Raw genomic sequence first — 17,067 nt, 5'->3', positions numbered from 1 at the left:
TTACTTTTTTTTAACTCAGCACAGTCCCTAACTACATTATAAATATTTATCCTTACACCCACAGATAAGTGAAGTCCTCACGTCCCACCGAGGAAGTGTCACACTGCAAGAGATGGAGACAATTACAGAAAACCAAGACCAATCAAAATACAGAGTTTTAGAATCCGGTTTCAGTGGACACATCTACAAAGCATCCCCATACCTAAGGCTTAAGGAACAGCATAGGAGAGGAGGTAGAGTGAGAGGGTTAAGAAGTTTTGCTGTGAGATTGTGTCTGCTAAGAATGTCACATCTACATCCATAGAGTCTCACCAACACGAGTGCCTAAACATGACCTGAACAAGGACCACACTGATAGACATGCTAATGTGGAAGGAGGAAAGCCCAGGGGGCCTAAATACTACATAAAGAACTACAGGTAATTAAGGGATGCTAAGAGGAGGAGATCTTCCTCAGGGAAGAGCACACCAAAACCAAATGGTCAGCACTAAAAAAAATACATGCAAGCAGCATTATACAGACTGAGCAGGGCTTATTTATATATTTAGACATAATATGTAAATATACATATATAAAATAATTTTAAAAAGAGGTAATAAATTTTAAAACTGGGCATGAGCATTTGAAGAAAGGAAAAGAAAAAAAAGGGAAATGATTCCGTTATAATCTAAAAAAATAATAAAAATAATGTAAAGAGAAATTATTAAGAAATTTTGGAATTTGCCTGGGGCGCATGCACATATGGGACAGGCACAGGTCTGTCTAGCGAGTGGAAAGGTTTCAAGGAGAAAGTGAGCAGGAGAGGGACGGGAGAGTGCAAGCAGGCAAGCGTGATTGGGTGGTGGCTGCGGTGGTGGTGGCAGCGGCAGCTGTGGCCTGGCCACCGAGGAGAATCTCAGCGATCCTCAGTTGCTGCCGCATCCTCTGGTAGTCGCCATGGCTGCCTACAAGCTAGTGCTGACCCGGCCTGGCGAGAGTGCCTGTAACCTGGAGAACTGCTTCAGCAGCTGGTACAATGCTGACCTGAGCCCAGCGGGCCACGAGAAGGAGAAGTGTGGTGGGCAGGTATTGCGAGATGCTGGCTATGAGTTTGACATCTGCTTTACCTCTGTGCGGAAGAGAGCAATCCGGACCCTCTGGACAGTCCTGGATGCCATTCACTAGATGTGGTTGCCAGTGGTCAGGACTTGGTGCCTCAATGAGTGACGCTATGGGGGGTCTAACGGGTCTCAATAAAACAAAAACTGCTGCTAAGCATGGTGAGGCACAGGTAAAGATCTGGAGATGATCTTACAATGTTCCGCCGCTTCCAATGGAGCCTGATCATCGCTTCTACAACAACATTAGCAAGGATCGCAGGTACGCAGACCTTACTGAGGACCAGCAACCCTCCTGTGAGAGCCTGAAGGATACTACTGCCAGAGCACTGCCCTTCTGGAATGAAGAAATTGTCCTCCAGATCAAGGAGGGGAAATGGGTCTTGATTGCTACCCATGGCAACAGCCTTTGGGGCATCAGCAAACATCTGGAGGGTCTCTCAGAAGAGGCCTTCATGGAGCTGAACCTGCCAACTGGCATTCCCATCACCTATGAATTGGACAAGAACTTGAAGCCCATCAAGCCCATGCGGTTCCTGGGAGATGAGGAGACCGTGCGTAAAGCCATGGAAGCTGTGGTCGCTCAGGGCAAGGTGAAGAAGTGAAGGCGAGGAAGCAGACTCCTACCCCACACCCTCTCCCCCTGCCTGTTCCTGCCTCCTGCACCCTCCCCTGCACCTGCCACACTGACTACATCTTTAGGATCTTCAGTTTAAGTGGTAACTGCAGATGGGGACCTGTGGCTCCCATTCTCCTTTTAGTATTTTATCCCCTGCACCCACTCCCTTCACAGAATCTAGTCAGAATAACACCTCTGGCGTGCAGGCTCTTGGTCCACATCCAGGGACGGCTCCCTGTACCAGGAGAGTTGAGAGATAGTAATTATAGTTTTTCTTGGTTCTTTGTTTACTAAAGATTGCTAAGGAAGGAGTCAGGGAGGGACTGTACTGTGGTATGACCAATGAGGAGAAGCTGTGGTCCAGTTTTGTCCCTGTAACCTGCCCTGCACTCTTCCCACAATTAGGTAATTGAGGGCACAGTCATTCCAGTGGAGAGTGAAAGTAACATCATGGTGATTAAAAGACCCTACTTTCTCTCTGACCCTAAAGGAGCTGCTGGCCCTAGAAGGTTGGGATCAATCTTGTCAAGTCTATGTGCTACATTTACTTTTACAAAAATAAAGTATATATACATATATCAGCACAAAAGCAACTCGGAGGTTGCTAGTGGCAGTTGAAACAGTCCTATGTGGTCACCAGAAAATAACTCATTCCCCATATCAAATGGGATAAACTCCTTGTACCTCTTGCTGTGTTTGGGTCCCTTTGCCTTGTTTTGTAGAGGTGAGGTGCCCCTTGATCGTGTCCAAGCAAGTTTTTGTCTTTCACTGTCTGAATCATGTCCCAGCTGCTTGACCCTACTGTGTGGGCTCAGAACTTGTTTGGGCATAACAACTAAATCTCTTTCCAGATCAGTATGATAAAGGGGTGATGTGCAATACTTTAAAAAAAAGAAATTTTAAGGTAGAGCTTTTTTTGAAATTTTAAGAAAATTTTGAAAATAAAGATAAAAATGGTTAATAAATTAAAAGAAAGCAGAAGCTGGGAGGTGATGGTGGTGCCTTTAATCCCAGCACTTTGGAGGCAGAGGTGGGCAGATTTCTGTGCGTTCAAGGCCAGCCTGGTCTACAGAGTGAATTCCAGGACAGCCAGAACCATACAGAAAAACCTGTATAATAATAATAATAAATAATAATAATAATAATAATAATAATAAATCAACCACCCCAGTCCCAAAAGCAGTTGGTTATTCCCACAACAGTCATGTCACCATTGTGTCAGTGGGCATATGATGTAATATTGCATTATTCAAGGTCCACCATAGGGCACTGCTATTAATGCCTATTTTCTACCTCCACAGTAGCCTGTACAGCATCTTTGACACTTTGGAAGTTGGCCAGTAGTGGGGAAGCATTTGCCTTAGTTCTAGCTTTATTTCTCAATCTTCTGTACCCAAAGTATATGGTATTTTCAACAATATGATTTTACCATCTAGTTCTGTTAGGCAACCAAGAGTAAGGGTAATAGTCTGTATTGTTTGGTTTCATTTAATAACCTATAGCTTTTGGGAGCACCATTAACCTACTTTGATGTTTTAAAAGTCTCTTCACTTATAGATTACCTGTCACCACAATAGATACACACAAACATACTTTTCCCGCACCCCTAGTAGGTCATTTTTTGAAGCTGCTTGTCTTGCAGAGTTGAATTTTTTTGGTTATTGTTTAGTGGTATCTTTTGGGCAGGATCAGTTGGTAGGATCTTCTGTTATGGGACATGTAATGCTTAGTGGGCCATGCTAGTAGGGATTTGGAAGACAGTGTTGAGAGCTATGCCAATTGTGTTGGTCCAGGTCAAGAGGTTTCAGAGAACTATGCCAACAGCTGGGATGGAGACTGTTCTTAGGACATTTTGGCAAAGACTGTGGCTGTTTCCTGCCTTGTCTTAAGAAGTTTCCCTAAGCTAAATTAAAAAGTAATGAGCTGGTTCTTTTAAGTGGAAGAGACTGAGACAGCCTGATGTCGACTGTGATGTATGGTTGTTAGTAATCACGCTTACGTGTGTCTGCATGGAAAAGAGGCAAGTGATACAGAAAGAAATACTAAAACTGTACAGCTCAGAGAGAAAAGGACACAGGCAAGCTAAATGCCTCCATAAGATGGGTCCGCACATAAGTATGAAAGGCATTTTCTTGATTAATGATGCAGAAGGGTCCTGAGCAGTGTCATCCCTGGGTAGGTAGGTGGTCCTGGGGTAGATAAGAAAGTTAGTTGAGCAAAACATGATAAGCAAGCCAGTCAGCTGTGCTCACCCATGGCTTCTGCCTCTCAGTTTCTGCCTTGAGTTTCAGGCCCTGATTTCTCTCAGCAATGAGTGCTACCAGAGATTTGTAAAGATGAAATGAACCCTTTCCTCCTCAGGTTGCTTTTGGTCATGGTTTATTGTTGCGGTAATGGAAATCCTGAGACAGACGTGTGCCTGAGTGACAGACGTGTGCCTGAGTTGTCTGCAGAGGCAACAAGGGCTCTTCACCACTGAGCCATCTTTCCAGCCTCTTTGTAGTATTTTTAAAATGTAATCTAACTATGAATCTTCCTGTCAGAGCTGCATTACTAGTCTCTCAAATGTTATGCTGCTAGAAATGTTTAATTTGGTCCAGTCAGTGGTGGCACTCATCTTTAATCCCAGCACTCAGGAGGCAGAGGCAGGGGCATCTCTGAGTTTGAGGCCAGCCTGGTCTACAGACTGAGATCCAGGACTGGCTAGTGCTGTATAGAGAAACCCTGTCTCAGAACACAAAATAAAACAAAACCAAAAACAAAACAAAACACAAAAAAGAAATGTTTTAACTTTCATTCTGGCTTCTTCAGTGACTCACTGGTCACTCTCAAACACTTGCATAGTTTCCGTGGCTTTTCTTTTTATTGCTTTTATTCTACTAAGATCTTATAAGATATAAGAAATCACTTTGATTCTTTTATATCTGTTGGGAATTCTTTGTGACCTTCACTGTGGTCTAGTTTAGAGGGGATTTCATCGACTTTTAACAATCATATGCATTCCGTATCTGTTGGATGGAATGTTTAACAGACACCTGTTAGTCCGTTTTCTCTATGGTGTAGTTAACTTGTTGATGTTTAGTTTATGTGGCCTATCTGCAGAGGAGAGTGGACTACTTATTATATAGTTATTTGTCTTATTTATCTGACAAAATATCCAATAAAAGCAATTAAGGAAGGAAGGAAGGGAAGGAGGCAGGGAGGAGCTTGTTTTGGTCACAGTTCTAGGGGATATAATCGCTCATGGCAGGGATGCTGTGACATCAGCAGCAAGAGCTGGATGGTCACATTATGAATGTCTGTGCTCTCTTTTATTCAGTGAAGGACCCTAGCCTATGAAATGCTGTTACCTACACTCTCCATATGGAAATGCATTAGTTTGTAAGCCAATTTAAAAAATAAAAACGAAAATGAAAAAGAAACCATGTATACAAACACACATTGCACATGGCAGTTCATGGGTATCTCCAGCATTTGCAGAGACTTCTCATTTGCATTATTACGTTGGGAAGCCTTAACTATGAGAGGAGCAAGAAGTCGGGATCCTCCTCAAGCATGGAACCCTGAAAGGAAGTTCTTCCCAAACCATTCGTGTTTTTGTTTATAATTCTAAAAACAAAAGTAAATAAAACATAAGACTTCCCAAGAATAAGAAAATTCATAAAGTAGGGGTTGGGGATTTAGCTCAGTGGTAGAGCACTTGCCTAGCAAGCGCAAGGCCCTGGGTTTGGTCCCCAGCTCCGAAAAAAAGAAAAAAAAAAAAGAAAATTCATGAAGTAGACACATGTTAGAAAGAAAATTAAAATATGTAAAAGGATTTGTGTGTGTTTGTGTGTAAGAATATAGTGTTTGTTGTATGTGCACACACACATACATTTGCCTATGTGTATGTGCCTGTGTGTATGTGTGTGCATGTATGTGCCTGTGTGTGCATGCATGCATATTCTTGTGTTACATACATGGGCTCATGCAGATGCATAAGCATTCATGTAGAGGCCAGAGCAGGATTTTGGATTTCTTCCTGTATTTCTCTTTTTCATTGCTTTGAGACCAGGTCTTTAACTGACCTGGCAACTTTATTGGGGTTACAGGTATGTGCAGCCAAGTCTGGCTATCTATCTATCTATCTATCTATCTATCTATCTATCTATCTATCTATCTATCTATCTATCTATCTATCTACCTATCATGAAACAATGTCTTTTCTGTGCATCCCTAGCTGTCCTGGAACTCACTCTATAAACCAGGCTAGTCTTGAACTCAGAGATCCACCTGCTTCTTTCTCCTGAGTTCTGGAATTGAAGGTGTGTGCTCCCACCTAGTTCTGCTTTAAAAAACCACTAATTTTTATTTTTTGAATTATAACATGTCATTCCCCTCCCTTTCCTCTTCTTATGTGCCCTTCCTTTCCTTTTTTCTCACTCAAATTCACAGTCTCTTTTTATTTAATTGTGAATGCACACATCTATGCATATATATTCCTAAATATATAATAAATACAACTTAGTCCTTACAATGTTTCTTTATACATATATGTTTTCAGGGGCAGCCATTTGGTATTTGATAACCAGTAGGTGTTTTCTTCCCTGGGGAAGGTTATTTCTCCCATTCTCAACATTCTTTAGTTCCCTGTAGTCCTTTGTTTAGGGTTAGGGCCCATGAGCTTTAGCATGTTGGTGTGGTCCTTGCTTATAACACGTTCAGGCAGCCATACTGGTGAGGCTTCATGGTTATACCTTCTGTCACATTTCTAGGAGACACAATCTCAGAGCAGACTTACCGGCTCTCTGACTTTTACAGTCTTTCTGCTCTGTCTTCTGCAGTGACCTCTGAAGCTTACATGCAGGAGCTTCATTATAGATATATCAATTTGGACTGGGATCCACATAGTCCCCCTGCATTTTGATTGGTTGTGGTTTTCTTTGAAATGGTCTCAATCTGCCGAAGAGGGGGAATTTCTTTGATAGGCGAGCACTGCACTTATCTGTGGCTATAAGTATTTAGAATGTAGTAAGGATTATGCTGGTTTAGCAAAGTGGTGGTCGGAGGTTCTCCTCCAAGATCCATGGCTTCTCTATCCCCAGATAGTAGGCTAGGTTTCTAGTACCAGGCACGGTTTACCTCTTAAAGAGCATCTCTGAAGTCCAATTAAGGAAAGTGGTTCTTACCGACATGGCAAGGTACACATGCCATTTGCATCCTTAGGGTTATCCTGCCATGTTTCATGTTGTTTTAGTTCATAGGCACCATAGCTTGGTGGGCTGTTTGCTTCCTTCCCGTGGAAGCTTGCATGGTGCCTACTGGTGCTGTGAAAGCTCATCCTCGGGGAGAGGCTTCTAGGGCAGATCCAGCTCGGGTCCTCTGGGTCCTGTGTAAAAGTGCATGGTGTCTTCAGCAGCAGGGACTTATCTCTTACCTCTGGGTGGCAACCAAGGCAACAGAAATAGTCCACAATGTTCTGGGAGTGTCTTGGACAACCCTAAGCGACCTATCAAAAGGAAGCTTCTCATGCCTGGCTTTGTTAAGTAGTTTATGGCTTTTACAGGGAGTGCTATCAGATAGGAAAATTTTCACTTAAACAATAAATTTATGTATACATAGATGTATATGTAATTTTAGGTAGATAGATAATATGATTCTTTATGTCTTTCCCACACATCTTTACTGTTAGTTTTCTCTCCTTATTCTGTGTTAATTTCCCCTTTTCTCCCTCACTAAAGCCTTTCCCCCACTTTCTCCATTAAATCACTTGTACCTCGATATTCTTTCTAATACTCTCTCCTGGCATGGCCTCCTTTACTGTCCTGGTTTCCGCAGTTACTACAGGCTATCTAGTTACATCCAAAAAACTTGGAGTTAGGAACTGAAGGTGAGAGATGCAATGGCTGTCTCTCGGGGTGTGGGACCCCTCCCTCCCTCAATATGAACATTTCTAGTTTCATCCAGTTGCCCGAACAATTCGTGATGTCATTTTTCTTTGAATAGTACCCCATTGTGTGCATGGATTACACCTCGTTGTCTGAGTGTCATTTGAAGGATATTCAGGCTGTTTCCCTTTCTCAGCTGTGTGGGCAGAAGGACGATGGCCACGGCTAAGCAAGCATCTACAGCCTGTAACACGGATATCGGCCGTCTGAGTTCAGGTCTTCCACCTTATGGACAAGTCACTCTTCCTGACTGAGCCATCTTTCCAGTTTCCACAAAAGATTTTTTTAAATGCCAATAAGACAAGATTAAGAAAAGAAGCTATTAGAATTATAGGGGATAGGAAAAGGGGAGTAACATGGGGGACAGGGGAGAAAGAAAAGAGTTCACCTAATATGAAAAATGTACATACACAGTGTCACACATATAAAAGAATAAATAAGTATATAAATCTTGAAAAAATATGAAACAATACTACTTAATATACAAGAGAGCTGGGAATATTCCTCAGAGCAGGGAGAGCGTGGTTACTTAGCATGTGCAAGGCCCTGGATTCAATCTCAAGAACCAAAAATAAACAAGTAAATAGAAGACATAATAGAAAAAAAAGGCAAAATATGGTGGGAGGAAAGTGAAAGAGATAAAGAGAGAGAGAGAAAAGAGACAGCAATGAAAGAAGGGTGGCATGGGAATAAAGAAGTAGAGGTTTTTTTTGTTTTGTTTTGTTTTTTCTTGGCTTCTTTCAGGACCTTGAAGCTTTCTGCCAGATCTACGCTCTGCATGTATGCATGGGTGCGTGGGTGGGTGGCTGGTTGGCTTCTTGGCTTTGTGGCTGTGTGTGTGTGTGTGTGTGTGTGTGTGTGTGTGTGTGTGTGTGTGTACGTGTGTACATATGTGAGTTCTTGTCTCGCCCATGACTGAGGCTTCTGTGGAGCCTTACTTGGACAATTGCCTGTCAGAGCTGCCTTCATTGTAGCACCTTCCCTTCTTTGCAGACTGGAAGGCTCTGTTGGCTACACTTCGCTTTTCAGCATGTAGTCCGGGTGTATTCTCCCAACACTAACCATTTTGCACCCCTGGGGTGGTTATTCTGGATAGAGTGTCTCTGAAGTTAGACAGTCAGAATGCCCATCTGCTTTCTAAACTAAGTACTTGTTAGGAGTCTGATGAAGGGAGCAGCTATTGACACCAAGTAGAGTTCTAGGGCTTCAGAGTCCTTAGACTGCAGGGGAGCTCGGAGCATGTACATAACTCAGAGGACAAACTCCTCGCTGACCTCAGCTCATGGCTGCCAACCTTCAGAGTTGTTTGCAATAATGAGGTGTAAGAATGAGGCCACCTTTTCTCCCTTTCTGCCCATTTCACTGGGCTTTCTTCACTTTTTTTTTTAAAAGGAATACAAAACTCTTTATTGACCACTGTTCACTGTTATTTACAATAAAGTAAATATACAGTTGGATGACATTCATTCTGACACTACAAAGTTCCTTTGCTGGCTAATTGAACCAGAATGCAAATACTGAAAAGATTGATCCTACCAGTAAGGAATGAGTCAGGGTAAAGGAAAAGCATGCAGGGCACTAATTGATATTAGCAAATTTTGTTCACTCGCTTAGTCAGCAGGTCTTAAATCGCCAACATCAGCTCCAACCATGATTCTATTTCCACATCAAACAGATTCCATGAATCATAACCTTTTAGTACAGATTTTAACTTTCTACAAAGGAATGGTTCACCAGAGGAACCTTTACACAGACCGGCTGACCTGGACCTGCCTCTGAAGACCAGGGGCCTCTTAAATCACAGCTCCACCTGCCTCTAGAGCGCTGGGATTAAAGGTGTCCACCACCACACTTGGCCCAAGTCTTGTAATTTAATCACACTACTACTTTGTCTAATTCCATTTTCTGAAGGGGGAGTTGGTATGGACAACATTCTGTAAATAAACTCCTGGATCAACTTGATAATACATCAATTCTGATGGGGTTGGTTTTAAACTATCCAAAAAATTACAGGCTCTGCTTAATCTGAAAGTTTATAGTTTCAGGAAAATGTTCACAATGATGGAATCTCATCAACTTCTGTTTTCATCCTCAGTTCTTTTGAGTATTAAAAACAAGACAAAACAAACAAGTTATGTGTTTTATGCATATGCCACATACAAACAAACAAACAAACAAAAAACCAGAATGGTCCTTCTGTGTCCCAGTTAAAAGTAAGTTCTGACTTGAGTAATGACTGTAAGATCTCCCCAGCATTTAAGAAAAGCTGCTCTTCAAAGCTGAGGAAGCACAACATGGTGTGGTTAGAGGGAGCAACTACAGGAATCTCTTACTTGCTCAAAGGAGTCAGTGCCTTTTGATCAAACCAAAAATGGGTTTGATCAAACCCAAAAATATCCCAACTACTCTCAATACTTTCGAAACCAGCATATCAAACTTGATTTTTCATTTAGAATGCTATTTTTCCACACTAGTAATTCAAAACCCATATATATAAATACATATATATGTATATATATGCAAATAATTATTGTGCTTCATCTTCGAGGCAAGAATGCCAAGCCAGCCTCTCCTCACAGATGGCAATGACAATCTGAGGACACTTCATAGTCCCCTCCTTTGCCAGTACCAAGTCAGCCTCCTCTGAGTCCTTCTATGAGAAGTATTAATTCTCCACTGCTGTCTGTGGCACCCATTTATTCGTTCAGGATCAAGACTTCTGGCAAAGCCTCTGGGTTTATTAATAGCATCTCCTTTCTTCTTTGATTGGCTCTCATCAGACTCACTGTAGATAAAGATTCCCTTTTCCTACCATCTTTTTCTTTACCAGACTTTTTTTTCTTTTCTTTTTTTCAGAGCTGGGGACCGAACCCAGGGTCTTGCGCTTGCTAGGCAAGCGCTCTACCACTGAGCTAAATCCCCAACCCCCAGACTTTTGAGAATTAAGAAATGCTTCAATTAATTCTGGGCAATCTAAATTTTCTTCTGGTTCCCAAGTATTATCAGCACTGTGAACCCCTTCTGAAGAAATAAAGCTTCACAGATATAAGGGAAAAAAGTTATAAAAACAAGGTTTTGAGAAATAACATCTAGTGGTCAGGATGCCTATGACAAACTTGTGACTTTTCTGAGAGATACATCTGACATCAGGATGCCCAGTGATATAAGTTTTTGGTGATTAAGATTCTGACTAAGCTAATTAAGACAAAGCAAAGCAAAACAAAACAAAACAACTGTTCTCGGAAAGACCCCCTTGCCCCTCCCTGTGGTAAATTCCAAGAACAACCGCAAGATGTCATCCTGACCACCCAGTTCACCCCACTTCTAAGGGCGTGCCAACTTAGCCCTTTCCCAGTGATTCTTCAAGGCCAGGTGTAGGGCTGGACGAGGAAAGTGACAAATTGAGCCAAGAACAGTCCCTTGAGCAGGCCAGCCAATACCTGACCAGATCCTTTGTCCTGTGTACCACCAATGAGAATAGGCCAGCTAACTCTGTTGCTGAAGTCTGCCCTCTGTAACGAATGAAAGTTGTGTGCTTTTTGGGTTCGGGGTTGTCTCTTCCTGCGTGGATGAGCAACCCCACTTATGTGGGTTAAAAACCTTATACCCTCATGCTATTGCAGCGGTCACTTTGTCAATCTGTGCTCTGTGGGTGGCGCTCCTGAGGTAGGGCCACTATGGGGTCTTACAACACTTCCACTTCAGGAAATGCTCCACCTTCCTATTCACTACATGATGGCCCAATACTTTTTCTACCACAGATTCTTCAGGCTCTGCCTCTTCAACTTTTTTTTTACTCTTTCCATTCTGTTTCTTTCCCATTTTTTTGGAGGCCACTTTTAAAACTTAATCGGAGACTTGAAGAATTCACCACTAGATGCTCAGGGTTGGGAATTCTGTAGTCTCCTTTCTTCACTCTCTAGTTTGTCAGCATACACTTCCCGACTCCCACCTCACCGCTCCCCCTCCACTGCTTTCCAGGCTGTCATTTAGGAGCTGTGGCAGACTGAGTTCGTGCTCCCTGCCTTGTGACTCTTCTGTCAGACCCATGGTTACTCAGTACCTAGCAGAGCTGGGAGAACTCTTCACTACTGACTAAAGCTGCTGGAGGAGTCACTGTCTCAGCGAGCTCTATGGCTGGATTTGAGGTGGGGGAGAGCACTTGTCTTATGCATAGGCCCGCAGCTCCCTTTTACCAGGACCACGTGGCTTACCTTTCAGGTGAGCTTCTTTTTCCCATGTCCCTGTTAGGGGTCATGCTGCCCGGGGCTTCTGTGTCTCTGTGCTTTCCCCCTGCACTTCCTGTCACTCCTTGTGGCTCTCTGAAGTTCTTCTCTTTTTCTTTTGGCTACAATCTATTTCTCATCCTAATTCGTCTCCTCTGCCAAGCCATACAGAAGCAGATTCTAACCTTTCTGTGGCATGCAGCCTCTCCATTCGTCAGGGTAACGTATCTGATATAACGAACAAACTCTAAAGTCCTGATGACGCCACTAGGTACGGTCTTGGGAACTTCCTATAATCACACTAGCAGATGGCAGGAAGGAAGGTTTAAGGTCTCTCTGGTGCATATGGATACATCCCGACCTCCTGCTCACAGAGACACCATGTGGCTGTCAGTGTCCTTAATACCAACAGCACAGTTGGTGTGCCTCCTTCCTCGTGCGTTCCAGTCCTGTAGGAAACCATTTTCTTGTCTTTTTGTTCATGCATGTTTAAATTCTATGTCCCAGGAATAATTGAGATTATTCCAAATTTATCATCTGTCGCCATTTCCTCTTCCTTTGCCCTTCCCCTTCTCTTTCTTCTCCAAGTCTTGCTGGAAGGTCTGGAAAGTTTAGGCAGTGAGGCCTAGCTGCAGGAAGTAGGTCACTGGAGGTGTGTTTGGTTTCTATCTCTTCCTTACTCTCACAGGTTCCTACCTGCCAGAGCCTTCTCTATATATACCCCTCACACTATGGTTTTGATGAAGCAACCAGGGCCTAAACCTTCTGAGACTATGACCCTGATTTGTTTACAGTAGAAATCTTGTTGCAATGATGAGAAAGTTAGCAAATATTGTGGGAACAGGGCCAAGGGTGGGGGCGTGAGAGGCAATGGAGTCACAGGACAATCCTGGGAATCAGACTGGAAACCAGCATCAGGGTGCAGATCTGAGTTTATTGTACAGCACATAAGCTTACTACAGTGTTTGAGCCAATCCCACCCCCCTAAATCCTTGGCCAATCATATCTTGTCATACCATCACTATTCTCCAATGAAAACCCTGCCTGATGACATCTGTCAGAAGCGACACTGTCATCTGTTAGGACTTCTGTGAAGACAGTGGAAGCAGCCACCATCCTGGCCTCAGTTCCTTTTGCCATCTCACTGGTGTTCTGGGAGCCATGTTAGACCTAATGCTGTGTACAACAGATGGTTACTCTTCAAGTAGTAGCAGGAGCCCGAGGCACTTTCTCTCCATCCCACCTTTTCCTTCACAATGTTGATTATCACACCCCGCCCCCCCGACAAAATATGACTATAAAGTTCTAGAGTATTATCTGGCATTTATTTAGCACTTGATAAAAATGATTAAGAGTTCATGAGTGTAGTCTGTATGTGTGTTGCTCATTGCGCAGTTTGTACCGGCTCAGGGCAGCGTCTGTTCACACTGGCTCAGGGCAGCGTCTGTTCACACTGGCTCAGGGCAGCGTTTACTCACATGTCTTCCCAGTTCTACATTTGCCATGGTCAGGTAGCTGGTCACTGATTGTAATGGGGGAATTTACTTCTTGGCAACTGGCAAATGCTTTAAATCAGAATTAAAATGTTCTTTTTGGAGAATAGGATCCGATTTTTTTTCAATCTAAAACAGTGCCTGGCACTTAGGAGGAATTTATTAAATACTTGTTGAATGAATACGCCTATAGTTCTGAGCACTGCTTAACATGATTCTTAAACTCTTTTCATCCATGACTTGAACTGGTAGGGGCTCCTTGCAAAAATCTTTTTTGAAAAAAAGTATTTATTTATTTATTATATATAAGAACACTGTAGCTATTTTCAGACTCAACCAGGAGAGGGCATTGAATCACATTACAGATGGCTGTGAGCCACCATGTGGTTGCTGGGATTTGAACTCAGGACCTCTGGAAGAGCAGCCAGTGCTCTTAACCACTGAGCCATCTCTCCAGCTCCCTCCTTGCAAAATTCTTAACCTCTGGAGCCTCTGACTGTGGACGGTGCTCAAGCATTGCCTGCTTCCCGGACAGTCTCCAAAAGCAAACTTTAAAACTCCTTCCTCTAAATCCCTGTCTCTTGGGGATATTGAAAAAGGGGATGAAGAATGAGAAGCAAAAGCAGCATCAGATGTGATGCACACTGATTGGGATCATCAAGTTCTCAGGGTCAGCATCTGGGGTCTGTGTTGGCTTGCTCCTTAGATTTACAGCCTTGAGGTGTTTGTGAGCTTGCTAGGCTTTGGGAATGAAGATCTCAGTCTCCGTGTGCGTGCTAGACCAAGGAGGAGCACCTGACGGCAGGTGTTCAAGGTCAAGGGTGAGAACCTCTGCATTAGAAGCAGGTGTGAGGCGTTCTGGCTGTCACTTCCCTTCATACATACGGTGGAGGGAGGTGGGTACAGAAGAAAGAACGTTTATGACACATTCGTCTTCATAATTAAACCTACCAAGACACATTCAGTGTCTGCAGAAAACCAGGCTCAGAGGATAGACTGATGACATCACATAACTGAGTAAAGCTCTAAAGGGAGAGGGTGAAAAAGAGGGTGTATCCTGTCATCTTGTCAGAGGGATGAGCAGTCACCCAAAGCACAGAGGTATGGGCAGTTGGGACACGCCACAATGATGAGTGGTGGTGAGATGTACTTCAGTCTCTGGGATGCATGTGTGGGTACAGCATGAGCCCTTGAGCCTTGTGTTGGGTGAAGTTTGGACTTGAAAGAAGCTCATGAGCCAGATGCAGAGGCACACTTAATGCCCCAGCACTTGGGGGCCAGAGACAGACGTGCAGGTGGAGGCAGAGGCAGAGGCAGAGGCAGAGGCAGAGGCAGAGGCAGAGGCAGAGGCAGAGGCAGAGGCAGAGGCAGAGGCAGAGGCAGAGGCAGAGGCAGAGGCAGAGGCAGAGGCAGAGGCAGAGGCAGAGGCAGAGGCAGAGGCAGAGGCAGAGGCAGAGGCAGAGGCAGACCAGATTTTTGTGAATTTGAAGTCAGAGGTTGGCATAGAATTCCAGGCTAGCTACAGCCATGGCTGTAATGAGATGGCATCTCAAAGGAGAAGGAGAATGGAAAGAGAAGTGAAGTGGAAACTCCTAGTTTCTTTGAAAAGTTAGTCATATCAAATGAAAATTTGCCCAGGGAAGCAAACACGTGAAAGACTGTTTTCCTGAGGCAGATGAGAGGATGTTTGGATACAGCAGACATGTGAAAGGACGCTGGATGAAGGAGTATGAGTATGACCCCACAGACAGTGCTGGTCTCCCACTGTGCATTGGTTTGGTTTGATCTGTCCCGCTATTCTTCGCTAAAGACACGAATGTATTTGTTTACCTTATATATCGTGACTGAGAAAAACTGCCGTTGAGAAAAACTTGCCCAAGAACTGCTCTCAAGGCTCCATGGCCTCACCTCAGGCTGATTTGGGCACCTTCAGGATTGAACCACAGCTGCTGGTTCGTGCCTGGTGTCTGTCTGTCCAGAGGACCGGTCTGCAGCTGCTGAGTTGCATTTGGTGCTCGCTACGGGACTGAACTGCTGCCAAGGAAGACCAAGCTCACCCCCAAAGAACTACTGCTGAGCAGGCCCACTCCCCCACGTCCTACTAACTTTTCTCTTCCACTGCCTCTGCTGGGTGGTGGGCTAGAGGAGAGGCTGAGCCCTTATTAAAAGTAGGTTGCAAAAAAATTTATGCCTACAGAGAAGAAATTTCTTTGGAGGGCTAATATTTGTGTCCCATTTTTAATAAGATATAAAAAAAATACACAAATAAATCATGTCCTGGATCATCAGGATGCTTCTTTCTCACTCAATACAAGTGATGCCAGGGACTGGGTTTGACATACGTGATGAGTTAGATAGCACCTAGTACTGTGGCTTCAGTGATCTCTGCAAATGAGAAGGGGTGAGAGGAGCTTGGTGTGTGAGTGCCTCCTGAGTGCTGGGAGGGGTGCACCACCACGTCCAGCCTTGGACTGGCGTTCTACTTACTATTTTAACAAAGACGTTAATTTTACGTGTATATGTTTTGCCTGCATGTACACCACATGTCCGTACTGCCTGTGGAGGTCAGAATAAGACATTGAATCCCCCTGAAACTGGAGTTATGGGTGGTGGTGAACTGCCGTGTGTGTGCTGGGACCCAAACCTGGGACCTCTCTAAGAGCAGCAGATCCGTTTCTCCAGCCCTCAGATGAGTGTTTTAAACAGATGTACGAGTACTTTAGAATAGAGTCTGGAAAGGCACAAGGTGGGCTAAAAGGCTGAAGGCGGATGAAGGTATACCAATGTAGAGCTGTCCAGATGAGAACAGATTTGAGTGGCATTTAGGAGGTGAAACCCATAGGACTTGAGAACTGCCTGGTACAGCAGCTGAGCGGGAAGAAAACACAGGTTGACACCTTGGTTTCTGCTTGGGTGTAGATGGACCAGTCGCATCATTAACTAAAGCATTAGATAGGAGGGGAGGTATGGAAGGGAGCCCTAGATGTGAGGCCACGTGGGAAATGTAGGCAGAGATGCTCAGTAATGGCTGGGCCAGAGATCTTGATGCTTGAGCCACATGGACCTGGAAAGAGTCAGTGTTCATATTGTGAATAAGACAAGGAAAGACATGGCGAGCTTCTGGGAAGCAGGTGTAGGATACAGAGTTGTAGGCAGCCCTCTCCAGAGCACTGAAGGCCAAGGTGTAAGAGGAGCCCAAATGAGGAGGAACAGCCTAAAGAAAGAGAGAACTGGGAAGGGTTCTGGTGGCAAGGGCTTATCAGTGATGTCACATGCAGCCTAGAACTTTAAGACAGGAGTCAAAATGTACCTCATCGGATTTACTGCTGCCTGGAAGCATGGCTCCACTTACCTCCCCAAGCCTCCAGAGTAATCCTGAATCCTTTCAACTACATGCTTAGAGTGACTCCGTCACTGAACTGGATTCAACGTAGGCGTTTTGCCTAACTGATCATCCTTACTGTTATCTATGGGGTGGATGCCGTTGTTGGTCTGGGAGCAGTGTACCTGGGCTCTGGGGGAAAAGACTGGAGAAGGTGTGCTTGCTAGTTTATGTCAATTTGGCACAAACAAGACTTATCTGAAAAGAGGGAACCTCAACTGGAAAACAAAAATGCCTCCATAAGACCCGGCTGTAGAGCATTTTCTTAGTGATAGATGGGGTGGGGCACAGCCCATTGTGGGTGGGGCTGTCCCCAGGCTGGT

General features: G+C 44.1%; 2 pseudogenes; one reads left to right on the top strand and one right to left on the bottom strand.

Annotated features, from left to right (window-relative positions):
• The first annotated feature begins 936 nt into the window (after positions 1 to 936).
• Pgam1-ps9 (phosphoglycerate mutase 1, pseudogene 9) lies at positions 937 to 2,056 on the top strand (annotated as a pseudogene).
• An 8,114-nt stretch (positions 2,057 to 10,170) lies between these two features.
• On the bottom strand, positions 10,171 to 11,465 carry Cbx3-ps4 (chromobox 3, pseudogene 4; annotated as a pseudogene).
• Positions 11,466 to 17,067: the final 5,602 nt, after the last annotated feature.

This window comes from Rattus norvegicus, chromosome 2 (genome assembly GCF_036323735.1).
Source record: "Rattus norvegicus strain BN/NHsdMcwi chromosome 2, GRCr8, whole genome shotgun sequence".
Taxonomy (NCBI): domain Eukaryota; kingdom Metazoa; phylum Chordata; class Mammalia; order Rodentia; family Muridae; genus Rattus; species Rattus norvegicus.
Note: the sequence above shows the minus strand (reverse complement) of the source record. Positions and strands in the feature narration are given on the sequence as shown.